Source organism: Glycine max, chromosome 7 (genome assembly GCF_000004515.6).
Source record: "Glycine max cultivar Williams 82 chromosome 7, Glycine_max_v4.0, whole genome shotgun sequence".
Lineage (NCBI taxonomy): Eukaryota > Viridiplantae > Streptophyta > Magnoliopsida > Fabales > Fabaceae > Glycine > Glycine max.
Window position 1 is genome coordinate 25,005,895 of NC_038243.2, and position 15,971 is coordinate 25,021,865.

Here is a 15,971-nt window from a genome sequence, read left to right on the forward strand (position 1 = left end):
GATTTTCTCAATTTTCTAAGATACCAGAGTGATTACTCTCTGGTAATCGATTACCAGTGACTAGTTTGGTTTTCAAAATATTTTCAAATGGTTTGCAACGTTCAAAAATGATTTTCAAATAGTGTAATCGATTACACTATATTAGTAATCGATTAAGTGAATCTGAACATTGGAATTCATATCCAATTGTGAAGAGTCACAACTTTTCATAAAATACATTGTGTAATTGATTACACCTTTGTGGTAACCAATTACCAGTGAATAGTTTTAAAGAAAAAGTTAAGAGTTATAACTCTTAACATGGTTTTCTCAAAAAGTCATAAATCTTCCAATGATTTCTTTGACCAGACATGAAGAGTCTATAAAAGCATGACTTTGGCACACGTTCAAAATATATATGATATTCTTCTAAACAATCCTTTTTTCACAATCTTAATGTCTCTAACCATTGCCTATTGCTTTTTTCTTTGCCAAAAAGCTTTCTAAACTTTGTTTCAAAACTTTGTTTTTTCTACAATTGGAAATTCTGCAGAAAACAAAAGTGTGCTATCTTTTCTTCCTTCTCCCTCTTGCAAAAAGATTCAAAGGACTAACCGCCTGAGAATTCTTTTGATTCTTCCTCTTCCCTTTAAACAAAAGATTTCAAAGGACTAACCGCATGAAATATCTTTTGTTTCCCCTTACAAAGATTCAAAGGACTAACCGCCTAAGAATTCTTTGTCTTAACACATCGGAGGATACATCCTTTGTGGTACAAGTAGAGCGTACATCTACTTGGGTTGTAATACTAAGAACAAGAGAGGGTACATCTGTTGTGGATCAGTTCAAGTGAAGTGTACATCCACTTGGTTGTTCAAAGATAACAAGGAAGGGTACATCCCTTGTGGATCTTTGCTTGTAAAGGATTTTACAAGGTTATTGGAAATCTCAAGAACTGGTGGTTGCTTGGGGACTGGACGTAGGCACGGGTTGTGGTTGAACTAGTATAAATCTTGTGTTTTTCTTTCTTCTTCCCTACACTCTTTATTTTTCCGCTGTGCACTTTTTTATTTTTTCTTTACTTTTGTCTAAGTTATTGTTTCTGTTCTTTACTTTCTCATAACTTAGTAGTAAAGCCTAATTGAATCTAGTAACATTAAGAAGGATAAATTTTTAATTAGTCAAGACACGTTCATAATTAATTCAACTCCTCCTTCTTAATTATTCCGAGGCCACTTGATCCAACAAGTGGTATCAGAGCAGGTTTCTTGAGAAAAGTTTTACAACTTCAAGATAAATGGCCTCTTTAAATTCTCTATTTTTTGAAAGTAATTTCAGGTATAGATCAAATCTAAAGTCATTTCAAGATCATGATGAAGACCAAGCCAACTTGTGTCTCATGATAAAATCTCATAAGAACAACGAGGAAGAATCTGTAAGAAAGAAGTGGTACATCGATAGTGGATGTTCCAAGCATATGATGGGAGATGTATCCAAATTTACAATCATTTCCCCCAAGAAAAGTGGACATGTTACATACGGCGACAACAACAAAGGCAAAATCATTGGAGTCAACAAAATAGGTACGAGTTCCTCTACTCCTATTGAAAATGTGTTACTTGTAGAAGGTTTAAAGCATAGCCTATTGAGTGTTAGTCAATTATGTGATAGAGGATATAAAGTATCTTTTGATTCTGAAAAATGTATTATCAAGCATGAGCATGACAAAGATATTGAGCATATAGGTTTCAGAGAAAGTAATGTTTACATGATTGATTTGAAACAAAAATCTGAAAATGATAGATGCTTTCTAAGTAAAGATTGTGATCCTTGGTTATGGCATAAGAGAATTGCTCACATTAACATGGATAATCTAAATAGATTAATCTCAAAAGACCTAGTTGTTGGTTTACCAAAATTAAAGTTTGAAAAAGATAAATTATGTGATGCATGCCAAAAAGGTAAATAAACAAGAGCATCTTTTAAATCTAAAAATATTGTCTCTACCACTCAACCATTACAATTACTGCACATGGATTTGTCTGGACCCTCTAGGGTCATGAGTTTTGGTAGTAGTTACTATGCATTAGTAATTGTTGATGATTATTCTAGGTATACTTAGACTTTATTTCTTACTCACAAAAATGATGCATTTCATGCATTTATGAGACTTGCCAAAGTCATCCAAAACAAGAAAAGTCTCAAAATCATCTCCATTAGAAGTGATCATGGAGGTGAATTTGAAAACAAGTATTTTGAAATGTTTTGTGATGAACATGGCATAGAACATAATTTGTCTGCACCTAGGACACCTCAACAAAACGGTGTAGTAGAAAGGAAAAATAGATCTTTAGAAGAAATAGCTAGAACTCTCTTAAATGACACTCCACTCCCAAAATATTTTTGGGCTGAAGCTGTCAACACCGCATGTTATATTATGAATAGAGCCTTAATAAGACCCATTCTTAAGAAAACCCCATATGAACTGTTTAACAATAGAAAACCAAATGTTGCTCATTTGCATATTTTTGGATGTAAATGTTTTGTCCTAAACAATGGTAAAGAAAGCCTAGGTAAATTTGATGCTAAGGTGGATGAGGGCATCTTTCTTGGTTATTCCCTACATAGCAAAGCCTTTAGGATATACAACAAAAGAACCATGACAATTGAGGAATCAATACATGTTTTTTTTAATGAAACTAATATTATCTCTTTGAGAAAGGATTTTCTTGATGATATTGCAGATTCTTTGGAAGATATGTACAATCAAGAAAGGAATCTAAAAAGGAAGAGAAATGAAGAAAACAAGGATGTTCAAGATGACCTAGCTCAAGAAAATGATGATCTTCCCAAAGAATGTAAAACTTCAAGAAATCATCCTCTTGACAATATCATCGGAGATATCTCAAAAGGGGTAACAACTAGAACTCTCTCAAAGATTTATGCAATAACATGGCATTTGTTTCTATGATAGAACTAAAAACTTTAAACAAGCCATAATAGATGATCAATGGATAGTTGCTATGCAAGAAGAGTTAAATCAATTAGAGAGAAATAATGTTTGGGAACTAGTTGAGAAACCACATAACTACCCCATTATAGGAACAAAATGGGTATTTAGAAATAAACTTGATGAAAATGGTATAGTAATTAGAAATAAAGCTAGACTAGTTGCATAAGGGTACAACCAAGAAGAAGGGATAGACTATGAAGAAACCTTTGCACCTATAGCTAGATTAGAAGCTATTAGGATGCTTTTAGATTATGCATCTATTATGAACTTTACACTTTATCAAATGGATGTCAAGAGTGCCTTCCTAAATGGTCTAATTCAAGAGGGGGTATATGTCGAACAACCTCCCGGGTTTGAAGACTCACAAAAATTAGATCATGTCTATAAATTAAAGAAAACACTTTATGGGTTAAAACAAGCACCTAGGCTTGGTATGAAAGATTAAGTAAATTCCTATTAGAAAATAATTTCATTCGAGGAAAGGTAGATACCACCTTATTCATAAAGAAGAAGGATAATGATATCTTATTATTACAAATTTATGTTGATGATATAATCTTTGGATCTACTAATGAATCTTTGTGCAAAGAATTTTCTATTGACATGCAAAGTGAGTTTGAGATGTCCATGATGGGTGAGTTAAATTACTTTCTTGGACTTCAAATAAAACAAACAAATGATGGGATCTTTGTCAACCAAGCAAAATATTGCAAGGAACTCATCAAGAGATTCGGAATGGAAAACTCAAAACACTTGGCTACTCCTATGAGCACTGGTTGCTACCTTGACAAAGATGAGTCTGGTCAACCTGTTGATGAAAAGAAATATAGAGGTATGATTGGATCTTTACTTTACTTATCTGCAAGTAGGCCAGATATTATGTTTAGTGTGTGCATGTGTGCAAGATTCCAATCAAATCCAAAGTTTTCACATCTAATTGCAGTAAAAAGAATCATAAGATATCTCTTAGGAACTGTTAACCTAATATTATGGTACCCTAAGAATTCTTTTTGCAATTTAATAGGATACTCAGATTCAGATTTTTCCAGATCTAAAACTGATAGGAAGAGCACTAGTGGCACATGTCAGTTCATAGGGCCTGCTCTTGTTTCTTGGCACAACAAGAAGCGAAATAGTGTAGCATTATCCATAGCCGAAGCAGAGTACATCTTTGCTGGTAGTTTTTGTGCACAAATCTTGTGGATGAAACAACAACTATCTGATTATGGGATTGTATTATACCATATTCCCATAAAATGTGACAACATAAGTGCCATAAATCTATCTAAGAACCCAGTCCTCCACTCTAGAACCAAGCACATAGAAATTAGGCATCATTTTCTTAGAGATCATGTCCTAAAAGGTGACTGTGTTCTAGAATTTGTAGATACCAAAAACCAACTTGTAGACATCTTCACAAAACCACTACCTAAAGATTCTTTCTACACCATTAGAAGAGAATTAGGACTTCTAGATGCTAGTGACTTAGACAAATGATTTGTTTTATGTTTTGATGTCTTATGACTATGTTTTGATACACTTTTTAGTATATTACTTTCTAAATTAGTTGTTTTAATTTGGTTATCTTGGATGACTTTATTTGACATTTTATTATAGTTTATGGATAAATTATTATCTTCCCTGCTTAGTTTATGTATGAATTATTGTCCTCCTTGTTTGTTGTATGGATTAAAATGTTTGGATGATTATGAGTTTGTGTATGATTTTTTGTCTCTATACGTACTTTGGCTTTTTGTTGATGCCAAAGGGGGAGAGAAAGTTGGGATTAAATCAAGAACTCATATAATTAAATAACTTAATTTCAAGTGTAGCTTAAACTCAAAAACAAAGGGGGAGAATTAAGTGAGTGATCAATTAGAAGATAGAACTTGTATGCGTTTCTTGATTTCAAGTTTGTCATCATCAAAAAGGGGGAGATTGTAGAAGCAAGCTTCATGATGATGAACCAAGCAATTTTGATGATGCCAAAAGCCCAAATGATTGATTCAAGATTGATTCAAGACTTCAAGATCAAGCATCAAGAATCCAATCCAAGATTCAAGATTGAAGAGAAGAAATCAAGAAGTAACAAGTCAAGACTTCATATAGGATAAGTATTAAAAGATTTTTTCAAAAACCAAATAGCATAGTTTTGTTTTACAAAATAATTTTCTCAAATTTTCTAAGATACCAGAGTGATTACTCTCTGGTAATCGATTACCAGTTGGCAGTAATCGATTACCAGTGACCAGTTTGGTTTTCAAAATATTTTCAAATGGTTTGATGTAGAAGCAAGCTTCATGATGATGAATCAAGTTGATTCAAGTAGTTTTGATGATGACAAAGATGATGACAAAAAGCCCAAAGAATGATTTCAAGATTGAGTCAACAATTTCAAGATCAAGATTAATTTCAAGTTTCATGAGAAGAAATCAAGAAGATTCAAGAATCAAGAGAAGTTTGATTTCAAGGTTCAAGAGAAGATGAATTCAAGATTCAAGAAAAGAAATCAAGAAGACTTCACAAGGGAAGTATTGAAAATATTTTTCAAAAAAACAAACATAGCACAGTTTTGTTTTTCAAAAGAGTTTTTCTCAAAATTTTCTAAGTTACCAGAGTTTTTACTTTCTGGTAATCGATTACCAGTTTCCTGTAATCGATTACCAGTGGCAAAGTTTGATTTCAAAAGCTTTTAACTGAATTTGCAACATTCCAATTGTTTTTTAAATGGTGTAATCGATTACATGGTTTTGGTAATCGATTACCAGTGACAGGTTTTGAATAAAATCAAGAGATGTAACTCTTCCAATGGTTTTCTCAAGATTTTCTCAAGGTTATAACTCTTCCAATGGTTTTCTTGACCAGACATGAAGAGTCTATAAAAGCAAGACCTTGACTTGCATTTTATGTACTTGATATAACTTTTTACACAACTTTTTGAACATCTTTCTTGAACTTCCTCTTCTTCTTCTTTTGCCAAAAGCTTTCTAAGTTTTCTGGTTTCTAAACCTTGTTCTTTCACAGAAAACAAAAGTGTGCTATTCATCTTTTTCATTCTCTTCTCCCTTTGCCAAAAAGAATTCGACAAGGACTAACCGCCTGAATTCTTTTTGTGTCTCTCTTCTCCCTTTTCCAAAAGAACAAAGGACTAACCGCCTGAATTCTTTTGTGTCTCCCTTCTCCCTTTTCAAAGAATTCAAAAAGACACAGTCTGAGAATTCTTTTGATTCTTCCCTTTCCCTTAAACAAAAGATTTCAAAGGACTAACCGCCTGAGATATCTTTTGTTTCCCCTTCACAAACTTTCAAAGGACTAACCGCCTGAGAACTTTGTCTTAACACATTGGAGGGTACATCCTTTGTGGTACAAGTAGAGGGTACATCTACTTGGGTTGTTGTAACTGAGAACAAGAGAAGGTACATCTCTTGTGAATTAGTTCAAGTGGAGGGTACATCCACTTGGTTGCTCAAAGAGAACAAGGGAGGGTACATCCCTTGTGAATCTTTGCTTGTAAAGGCTTTTACAAGGTTGAAAATAAATCTCAAGGACCGCAGGTCGCTTGGGGACTGGATGTAGACACGGGTTGTTGCCGAACAAGTATAAAATCTTGTGTTTGTTTTCTTCTTCCCTACACTCTTTAATTTCCGTTGTGCACTTTAATTATCGCTTTTACTTTTGGTTAAGTTTCAATTACTATTCTTTACTTTCTTAACTTGGTAGAAAAATCCTAATTAAATCTAGTAACATTAAGAAGGATAAGTTTTAATTAGTCAAGGTACATTAATAATTAATTCAACCCCCCCTTCTTAATTATTCTGAGGCCACTTGACCAACATTTGCAACGTTCCAAAATGGTTTTCAAATAGTGTAATCGATTACACTATATTAGTAATCGATTACAAGTGAATCTGAACATTGGAATTCAAATCCAATTGTGAAGAGTAACTAGGAAGTGATCCTAGGTCATTTCCCAACGAGCAATGATAAACCAAATGTTCATAATACACTTGCAGTAACAGCAACGATTGGGGGGGTTTGTTTGTTTTGTGATTTAAAGGACAGAACAAGTAAACTGGAATACGAAACTACTAATATTAAAAATGGATTGTTTCCTCTTCTTCAGAAGCCATTCTCTTATCCAGGGTTATGGAGAATTCGTCCCTAACAGTTAACCACTTAATCCAACCCTATTTCAATTCACTAAGCGAAAATCAACTTAGGTTTGTCAATACGTGATTAGGCACCACATACACCAATTAGTCCTTCGTCCATTAAGCATGAACGCAAGTTAGGTTCAGAGGCAATTAATCGAACACGAAGCGTGCACTGATTAATGTTCATGAATTTTGGTTAACTGGTGAAGGGAAAACTGCCAGAGAACCACATTATAAACGAAACCTCAAAGAGAGTTGGGCTTTGTCCTCAAAAGGAAACAACACCAGAATATTTAGCCTTCCATAGATTCAAACAGAAAACGTAAATGAAACATGAAGCAGAAACGTAAATAAACAGAAACGTAAATGAGACAGAAACGAAAATGAAAACAGAAACGTAAATGAAAGTAGAAGAAGAAACAAGAACGAAATTGTAATTAGAAGCAGGAAATGGAAAATTGCATTACGTGAACAGTAGCATCCAAGCAGAAAAATGTAAAACCCTAAACAAAGCTCTAAATAATGAATGACATAACAGAATAGCCTTGCACGAATCCCAAGGCTGCTATTTAAAAAGAGTCACTCAAAGTCACTTGGCCCTATTACAATAATCTGGCCCAAAACGAAATAAACATTGAACCACATAAAATAAAATTGTGAAATTTCCTAATTAGAAATTAACTAAGGTAAGCGCTGCTTTATTTGCCCTCTTCAAGTCCACAACCAAAATCCGGATTAAGCCCAATGTTTCATTAATTCCTGAAATTAGATTAAAAACATCAAATTAGCTAAATGAGCCCAAATAATAAAACTGCCTAATTAATTGACAATTAAGACCAATAAGTAATTAAAATGGTGCAAAAAGGGTTTAGAAGATAGAAGAAAATGATGGCACATCAAAACCCCCCATACTTAGCCTTTTGCACTCCTGGGCAAAATGAAACAAAGAACAAAATCCAAGGATATCAAAGAGAGACAAACGAAAACATTCACATATTTCTCAATGAACATCAAGGAATGAAAGGAATGGGTAACATCTAACATAAGGAGATCCGAAAAGTCAAGACATTCATGAAAATCATCCAAGCAACCCAATCATGGCAAAATAGTTAATCAGCTCAAGAATTAAAAGTGATAAAGCCTCACAAGATATACACTCTATCTCTCAAGTGTCTAGGCTACTATTTACCCTCAAAGCACCCATGAAAACAAACACCACATAAACTTGGCAAGATTCTAAAATTGACAGTCAACCCATAAACACAAGCACATGAGGAGCAAAAGGTCTTTTAAGGTTGTAATGGGGCCAAGGACAAGGTATGGAAAAATATGGAATAAGTGGCTGAATCCCAAAGGAATAGAGGAGCAATGGGGAATAAGTGCATATTAAGAAAAAATAAGAAAATAAAAAGAAGTAAAGATAAAATTTAAACATAAAGAGTAGAACCAAGAGTCTCATCATTCTTTTGTCATTTAAGATCTTATTCACTCAACTTTATTGCTTTTCTTTTTCTTTTTTTTTTACGTACGTAGCCTTTGAGAAACAACATCTCATTCAGCATGTCCAACATTTAACCAATATACAATGTACATCAAGTATGGCCCAAAATACATCATGAAGCATAGCCAACAAAACATGTTATCCAATGAAACAAAAACCCCCACACTTATTCCCAAAACAATTCCAAAGCTCCAAAATTCCTTAAGGATATGGTGATATCATGGTTTTTCATTTAAGGCTTGTAGTGAGCTTCAAAACAAGGAAAGGGAAACAAGGCTCAAAAGGGCTATCAAAGGAATTAATTCAAGGTAAGTCCATTTGGCTAGAAGCTTATAAGAACAAAATTGTCTCAATCATTTCCAAATATGCATGTGAATTAGGAAGCATCAACAAGAATCAAGCCAAGGCTATTGTGCAAGCAATCAATGGGGCAAAACACACCAAATGATTATGATGATGGATGGCTCAAATTCTCACAAAGGTAAACTCATCACTTTCAAATTGAGCTTTCAAAACTATCATGACATGTAGAGGAGAATCAAAGATTTCAAGTCACAAAATGTCAAAAACTTTTATTTTCAAAACAATTACCCATTTCTTGAACATATCCTATAATTCAAAGAAAAACATGCAAAGTCGTACATGCACACAGAATTGACCCAAAATATTAAACTAAAAATCCGACGAAACTAACAACATTAACAAATTAACACAACTAACAAATTAACAAAACCAACAAAACTAGCAAAACCAAAGAACACTCCCCCCCCCCATACTTAAACAACACATTGTCCTCAATGTAGCACAATTAAGAGATTAAAAACAATTAAATCATCAAATAGAATCGGACAAGTGTAATAAAAGCAAAGAAGGAGATAGGAAGAGAAGAACTCCCTAAGTCATGGTGGAGGAAGAGTAGGGTGGTGTAAGGAAGTATCTTCCACCACTACGTCCACTAAAGAAGGGTTCGTGAGGAATGGCTTAAGTCGATGTCCGTTGACCTTGAAGCTCTTGTTTGTGGAGTCGCTTTTGATCTCAATTGTACCATAAGGAAAAACATTAGTAACAGCAAAAGGACCAATCCACTAAGACCTCAACTTACCACTCATGAGTCCAAGCCTAGAATTATACAATAACACTTTTTGCCCAACCATGAAGTCCTTCTTAACTATCATGCTATCATGGAACTTCTTGGTCTTTTCTTTGTAGAACTTGGCATTCTCGTAGGCTTCTAGGCGGATTTCATCTAACTCACTTAGTTGCAACTTTCTTTCCTCACCAGCTTGATCCATAGAGAAGTTGCAAGTCTTCACTGCCCAGTATGCTTTGTGCTCAATTTCCATTGGAAGATGACATGCCTTCCCAAAGACAACCCGATAAGGAGACATTCCTATAGGTGCTTTGTAGGCAGTTCGATGTGCCCAAAGAGCATCATCAAGCCTGGTACTTCAATCTTTCCTGCTTGGCTGCACAATCTTCTCTAAAATTCTCTTGATCTCCCTGTTAGAAATTTCTGCGTGTCCATTGGTCTGGGGGTGGTATGGTGTGGATACCCTGTGTACCACCCCGTACTTTTTAAGCAGGGCATGCATTGTTCTGTTGCAAAAATGGGTTCCTTGATCACTAACAATTGCTTTAGGTACTCCAAACCTGCAAAACAGATTAGACCTGACAAAATCTGCAACAACTTTAGCATCATTAGTTCTAGTGGGCTTGGCTTCCACCCATTTTGAAACATAGTCAACTGCAAGGAGAATGTAAACATAACCAAAAGAGACAGGAAAAGGGCCCATGAAATCTATACCCCAGACATCAAACACCTCACAAAATAGCATAGGTTGCTGAGGCATTTGTTGTCGCCATGTAAGTGTATTTCCTGCTCTCAGACACTGCTCACAAGTGCTGCAGATCTTCCACACATCTTTAAAGATGGTGGGCCAATAAAAACCACAATCAAGCACTTTGCGAGCTGTCCTTTGAACACCCAGATGACCTCCCGGTGTGGAAGAATGACAGAACTGCAGGACTGAGTCAGTCTCATGATCTGGAATGCATCGTCTAATGATCTGATCACTGCATAATTTCCACAAGTAGGGGTCATCCCAAATAAAATGCTTAGCATCACTTTTAATTTTATCTTTTTGGGCCTTAGATGCTAAGGGAGGAAAAACAAAAGCAACTAAATAATTGACAATGTTAGCAAACCAGGGAGTAGAAAGAGAGTCAGAAATACTATACAGTATATACAAATGATCATCCGGGAAATCATCCCGAATGGGTGAATCCGTATCAAATACACGTTCGATCCGACTCAAATGATCAGCAACTAAATTTTGTGCTCCGCTCCTATCACGGATCTCCAAGTCAAACTCTTGGAGCCAGAGCATCCATCGAATCAACCTGGGCTTAGAATCAGCCTTCTTCAACAAGTACTTTAGAGCTGCATGGTCAGTATAAACAATAATGCGGGTACCAAGCAAATAAGATCAAAATTTTTCAAGAGCAAAAACTATGGCTAGAAGCTCTTTCTCAGTAGTAGTATAATTCGCTTGGGCAGCATCTAAAGTCCTAGAAGCATAGTATATCACCCTGGGCAATTTATCAATTTTCTGAGCAAGGATAGCCCCCGATGCATAATTTGATGCATCACACATAAGCTCAAAAGGGGTTGTCCAGTCGGGTGCCTGGATGATAGGGGTGGTAGTCAACGCTCTTTTGAGGCAATCAAAAGCCTCTTTGCATCTGTCATTAAAGTCAAACTCCACCTCCTTTTGCAACAAGTTGGACAGTGGAAAGGCTACTTTGCTAAAATCTCTTATAAAGCGCTTGTAGAATCTTGCATGACCAAGAAAAGATCGCACCTCTCACACACAAGAGGGGTAAGGCAATTGTGAAATAACAGAAATTTTTGCAGGATCTACTTCAATACCCTTCTTGGAAATAATGTGGCTTAAAACTATACCTTGCTCAACCATAAAATGACATTTTTCAAAATTTAGAACAAGATTAGTTTCGATGCATCTATTCAAAACTTTTTCCAAACTATCCAAACAACCATCAAAAGAGGATCCATATACAGTGAAATCATCCATAAACACCTCTATGCAATTTTCTAAAAAATCACTGAAAATACTAATCATGCACCGTTGGAAGGTACCAGGGGCATTGCACAGGCCGAAAGGCATCCTCCTATAAGCAAAAGTGCCGAAGGGGCAGGTGAATGTGGTCTTTTCCTGATCCTCAGGAGCAATAGTAATTTGCATATAACCAGAAAAACCATCAAGGAAACAGTGGTGAGATTTACCTGCCAGGCGTTCAAGCATCTGGTCAATGAATGGCAGGGGAAAATGGTCATTTTTGGTAACCTGGTTCAGCCTCCTATAGTCAATGCAGACTCTCCAATTGTTCTGCACCCGAGTAGGAATCAGCTCCTCCTTCTCATTTTTTATCACTGTGAGGCCTATCTTCTTCGGGACTACCTGGACGGGACTCACCCATTGGCTGTTGAAGATAGGATAAATGATTCCAGCTTGCAAAAGCTTGGTTATCTCCTTCTTCAGTACATCAAGAATCACCGGGTTGAGTCTTCTCTATGGCTGTCTTACTGGTTTAGCTCCATCCTCTAAATTTATTCGATGCATACATGTGGATGGGCTAATACCAGGAATGTCCGCCAGGGTCCAGCCTATAGCCTTCTTATGCGTCTTGAGAACAGACAACAACTTCTCCTCTTGCGCATCAGCAAGGGAGGCAGATATAATCACTGGAAAACTTTTGCTATCATCCAAGTAAGCGTATTTTAAATTTGATGGCAGAGGCTTCAATTCTGGTGTGGTCGGCTGGATAGTGGTAGAAGGAGATGGTTTCTCAGCCTGTACCTCATAAAGAAATTCAAAGGTATGTGTACTTCCTGAAACATGGTTAGTCCTATCTGACTCTATAAAATCAATCTCGAGAGGTAAAACACCACCACCAGACATGCAATCAATATCACTTTCAGATTCACTCTCAGCATCAAATTCAGACATATGATCAAGTACAATTTCAGACTCAATGGATGAAGAGTGAGAGGCATGCAGATTAGAGTAAAGATCAGTCATGTATTCATCAACAACATGGTCAATTATTTCAGCACGAAGTACAGAAAGATCTTCAGATGGGTATTTCATAGCATCCAGAATATTAAAATGAACAGTTATATCACCAAACTCCATGGATAGTGTGCCTGCATAAACATCTATCTTAGTTCTAGCAATTTTCATAAAGGGTCTGCCTAGAATGATGGGAACTGATCCTTGAGAAAATCCCTCCTCCATATTCAAAATATAAAAATCAAAAGGGAAAATCAGTTCACCAACTCTAACTAAGACATCTTCTATGAAACCAACAGGATAGGCAACACTTTTATTAGCTAAATGAATTACCACATCAGTTGACTGCAAGGGACCTAGAGAAAAAGAATTAAAAATAGACAGAGGCATAACACTAACAGAAGCTCCTAAATCTAGCATGGCATTGTCAAACTTACTATTCCCTATAATACAAGGTATGTTGAATGTACCTGGATCTTTACATTTTTCAGGAATTTGGGGAACAGATTTACCAATCAATGCGGAGACATTTCTGCCCATGCTAATTCGTTCACTTCCTTTAAGCTTCCGCTTATTAGTGCATAGCTCCTTCAAGAATTTAGCATATCTCGGAATTTGCTTTATTGCATCCAGCAGAGGTATGTTTACCTCTACTTTTCTAAATGTTTCCAAGATCTCTTTCTCTGCCTCTTCCATTTTTTTGTTGGAAACTGCTCTTGGAGGGAATGGAAGAGGAGGGATGTGCTGCTTTTGCAAATCAGAATTACCAGTGGAAGAAGATTCACCTGCACAAAAATTGTTAGGTAAATTTTTGTTATCACCTTTTTTTGGAGTAGAGTGAAGTTTGGCAGGTTCATTTGCAAATGAGGAAGGTGCTACAGGTTGAGGTCCTTGACACTGCTTTCCCGACCTCAATGAAATGGCACTGACATTTTTGGGATTTTGGACAGCTTGAGAAGGCAGCTTGTCAGAATTCTGGGACTGTTGTTGATTCAATTGTGTAGTTAATTGTCCCATCTGATTAGTTAAGCTCTGAATGGAAGCTTTGGTCTCTTGTTGAAACTGCATGTTCTGCATAGTCATTTGCCTCACAAGTTCTTCGAGGGAAGGTTGTGGAGGAGCCTCAACTGTTGGTTTTTTCTGGGGTTGTTGCTGTTGTTGGATTGGTGGAGGAATGTATGGTCTGCTTGGGCCAGCAGCATTTTGGAAGGAAAGAGCAGGCTACTGTTGTTGTTGCTGAGAGCTAGACCATCTGAGATTAGGGTGATTCCTCCATCCAGGGTTGTATCTGTTGCTAGAGAGGTCATAATTGTTCTGTTGTGGTTGATTTTGCTGCTGAGGTTGAGGAGGTCTATTGTAAATGTTTGCAGTATAAGCTTCGGGCTGCTCAATTGCTCCAGGTTGCTGCATGGAAGGGCAAAGGTCTGTATGGTGGTCAGCAGAGGAGCACAAACCACAGACCCTTGCGACAGGTGGAGATTTCTGGTTCAAGGCTAGCTGGGTTACCAAGTTAACCAATGCATCCAGTTTGCCTTCAAGCTTCTTAGTTTCAGATGATGTAGCTGAGTTTGTAGCTACCTTATGCACTCCTCTAATGACTATAGCATCATTTCTGGCGCTAAACTGCTGGGAGTTGGAAGCCATCTTCTCAATTAAATTTCTGGCTTCAGCAGGAGTCATGTCTCCAAGGGCTCCACCACTGGCAGCGTCTATCATACTTCTCTCCATATTACTAAGTCCTTCATAAAAATATTGGAGAAGCAGCTGCTCTGAAATCTGATGGTGAGGGCAACTGGCACATAGTTTTTTAAATCTCTCCCAGTATTCATACAGGCTCTCTCCACTGAGTTGTCTAATACCTGAGATATCCTTCCTGATGGTTGTGGTCCTGGAAGCAGGGAAAAAATTTTCTAAGAATACTCTCTTAAGGTCATCCCAGCTCGTGATGGACCTTGGAGCAAGGTAATACAGCCAGTCATTTGCCACTCCCTCTAAAGACTGAGGAAAAGCCTTCAGAAATATGTGATCTTCTTGGACATCTGGGGGTTTCATGGTGGAGCAAACAATATGAAATTCCTTCAAATGTTTGTGCGGGTCTTCACCTGCAAGTCCATGAAACTTTGGAAGCAAATGAATCAATCCAGTTTTAAGAACATATGGGACATCCTTATCAGGGTATTGGATGCACAAGCTTTCGTAGGTGAAATTAGGTGCAGCCATTTCCCTTAGAGTCCTCTCACGGGGTGGAGGTTGTGCCATGTTCTCAGAATGTTCAAAATCAGAATGCTCAGAATCAAAATGCTCAAAATTATAATGCTCAAAATCAGGATGTTCAAAATCACCAATAACAGAATGCACAGATTCACCAGTAATGGAATGCTCAGGTTGATCAAAAGGTATAAAATGATGCCTAACTAATCTATGAAATGTCCTATCTATCTCAGGATCAAAGGGTTGTAAGTCAAATGGATTGCCTCTAGTCATACACTACATTCAGCATGCACAACTAGTTGTCTTGTCATGTAAATAAAGGTGTAGGTTTGAACTACAGCTACCCTCAAATGATATCCAAATGACTTGAAATTTTGTGAGCAACCTTATAAAATGATGAGAAGATAGCACAAAAAAATTTCAGGCAAAAATTCAAAGTCTAACTATGGAAGCTAAAAATGGTAGGTTAAGAAAAATAAGTGAATAAAACTTAAAAAATAAAAAACTTTTGACAGAATCACTTTTTTTGGACGATGGAGACCTCAGCCGGCCTATGGCCAACCCCCACGATGTAGGAAATTTTTTTCTACCCCAAATACATATATAATAATTGCGATTCTGATAACTGGAGCAAAAGTTATGGCCGTTTGAAGTTTTGACAAACACAAAATTTGCTATTTTTTTGGAACTTTCAAATCTGACCAAACTAAAGGCTCTAGCTATTTTTCCCACAAAATATGGATTGAAAGAAGTTACCACAAAATAATTCAGCCAAAAATAACAACCCTAGCTACTAAAACAAAAAATCCAAAATAATTCAGCATGGGTGGTCGCTAAAATCCGTCGCTACATGATTTCTTCTACTACTTTGTTTTGCCGCAACCAAAAGTGGTCGCTAAGTCCATTGCAAAACACTATTCACAGCAAAACACCCAAAACTGAAATAGGGGAAACGCTTAAAAGGAAAACTGAAACAGAACACACACTAAACAAAATACCATGACATTAAACAACACTAACAC

At 36.5% G+C, this 15,971-nt stretch overlaps 1 non-coding gene across 1 annotated transcript; it reads left to right on the forward strand.

Annotated features, from left to right (window-relative positions):
* The first annotated feature begins 14,512 nt into the window (after nucleotides 1–14,512).
* Nucleotides 14,513–14,619, forward strand: LOC113002223 (small nucleolar RNA R71). Its single transcript, XR_003267767.1, has one exon. It is a non-coding gene; the product is annotated as a small nucleolar RNA R71 (small nucleolar RNA).
* Nucleotides 14,620–15,971: the final 1,352 nt, after the last annotated feature.